A 2,452-nucleotide genomic window follows, 5' to 3' on the forward strand; every position below is an offset into this window, starting at 1 on the left:
CACTGATTATCCTCTAGTCTGTGTTTTCTAAGTTATTTTCACCCCCTTTCAGGCATCCAATTCTTAAATGTAGGCATAGTACCATCCTATATTCTTCCTTCTCACTAACAATCCTCATCCAGCCTCCAGGTCTTAGAGAATCTATTTCCTTGAAATGCTTGTCTTTCTCTTCCTCTCAGTTATACAGCATCTCAGGTTTGGATTACTCTAATGGTTTTCTAACTTGAGCTCTTATGGAAAGTGAGAATTTGGCTTTTCTGCAGTTCTCCTATCCTCCTCCTGCATGAACACATGCACTCACACACACAGACACACATACACATATCCCTTCTCACTTTGATTAAAATAAGGTTTTAATCATAAATTAGTTTAGGTCAATATTCCTATATTACAATCTTAAGTCTACTTTTAGAAACTACTCACAGAAGAGAAAGAAGATAGTGGCATAGACAGGACTGGAAGCTAGTTAGTCCCCCTGGCACAACTAATAAACAACCAGGAACAACTAGGAAATAATCTGGAATAACTGCTGGGAAACAAATATGACTGTCCACATATCATACAACAACCTGGACTGGGAGGAATGCCTGTGATCAGAGCATAAAATCTGTAAGTAAAACCTGCAAACCTGCATTGAGAGTCCCTCCCTGCAAGGCAGCCTGAACTGCAAAGTCTCACTGTGATAGAGAGCAGCACTCCCTGAACAAGTGAATATACTTCAGCCCACCTCCAACTGAGGTTTTAATTAACAAATGTTGGCTGCTCAATATAAGCTATAAGTCCCCAAGGAGAAGACAGAGGCTTTTGGTGATGACTGACCTTGAAGAGCTGGAGGACCTATCGGTGAGGGAGGGGGAGCCCAGAGGACCAGGTGCTATCTCTGGCCAAGAGGTGAAACTGAGGGTGGCTGCAGACTGGCCCTGAAGGGGGGCTTTCTGTCCTTTTTTTGGTTCAATAGAGAAAGCCTCAGCCATTTGCAATTCCCAGCACTCTGACACAGACAAGAGTGGAGATAGCAGAGTCAGAGAGACTATTCAACTGCAAATATCTTCCCAGGGGGTGTATTTTCACTAAGAGGAAAGAGGTAGTGCCAAGCTCTACTACCTGCCTTCCATTCAGACCCCAGAGCCTGGGGGAAAACAGCCACGGGCCACACCTTATTATATCAGTCTGGAGTTACAGGCTGACAGGTGCCACCTTCTGAGCAGAAAAGCACAGTGGCCTAAGGCCACACAGGGTGTATCAATCTTCTGGGACCTGATACTAATGCTTCCTTCTGAGACCTGAGCCTGTTCTGGTCTGGGAAAACCTGATTGCGGTAACTAAGGAAACCAGACACCTAGACAACAGAAAAATACAACCTACACTAAGAAAAATGAAGTTATGGCCCAGTCAAAGGAAAAAACTTACACTTCAACTGAGATACAGGAATTGAAACAATTAATGCTAAATCAATTCAAAAAATTTAGGGAAGAAATGGCAAAAGAGATGAAGAGTATAAAGAAAACACTGGCTGTACATAAGGTAGAAATGGAACATTTGAAAAAACAACTGGCAGAAACTATGGAAATGAAAGGCACAACACAGATGAAAGACACACTGGAAACATACAATGGCAGATCTCAAGAGACAGAAGAAAACACTCAGGAACTGCAGACAAAAGAATTACTTTACCCTTTACTACTTTTTAGGACAACTATTGGTTACTTTACCCCCATTCTGAAACTTTTTACTATCTTATATTTTTTCTATTGTTCTGAGTATTCACAATGTTGAATATGTTCCCATTTTTATTCATTTGGAGGAGAATGAAACAGATCCATTCTGGAAATTTTCAATTCTGGAAAGTTTTTAAAGTTATATAAATTAGGATTACTTCTTCATTTTACTAACAATTCTTCTTCTGCTCTTTCCATTATTAAGATAGCAGATTCTGGAATTTCTTCTTTCTGTATTTTATTTTCTGTTCTATTTTCCAATATTTAATATCTTCTCTAGCACATAGTCTCAACTTTGTATTCCAGGATGTTTATTGATTTTACTTTTACCATCTTTTTTTTCCCCAAGGGTTTTCTGGCTAAAACCAGAAAGCATGCTAGACAAATTCTGAAGGAGCTGGGAGAGTTGCAATTCTCAGTCTCATAGCCCAAGACTGTCCCTCTCTGAAGCCTGGGAATTGACAGACCCATCTTATCCTGAAGTGGATTCTCTGCACCTCAGCAGAGGGCCAAACCCTCACCCCAGGGCTGGTGATCTCCAGCATGCACAGAGATCTGCTGCATTGACTGGATCTTTACCTGGTCTGGACCCTGACCAGCCAGTTGCCACAATCAGGAAAGAGTGAGCTTGAGGGGAAGAGATGGCCCAAAAGCACCATCTTCTGGGAAGACAGGGAATGTGTGCAATAGCAAACTGCTGTTCTGCTAAGTTTTCTACAGATTTCCCAATAGAT

The 2,452-nt window shown here is 41.4% G+C and overlaps 1 non-coding gene across 1 annotated transcript; it reads right to left on the reverse strand.

The window, feature by feature from the left end:
* Positions 1 to 2,064: 2,064 nt before the first annotated feature.
* LOC119538906 lies at positions 2,065 to 2,126 on the reverse strand. The gene has a single exon (XR_005217690.1). It is a non-coding gene; the product is annotated as a U7 small nuclear RNA (small nuclear RNA).
* Positions 2,127 to 2,452: the final 326 nt, after the last annotated feature.

The sequence above is a fragment of the Choloepus didactylus genome, chromosome 6 (genome assembly GCF_015220235.1).
Source record: "Choloepus didactylus isolate mChoDid1 chromosome 6, mChoDid1.pri, whole genome shotgun sequence".
Lineage (NCBI taxonomy): Eukaryota > Metazoa > Chordata > Mammalia > Pilosa > Megalonychidae > Choloepus > Choloepus didactylus.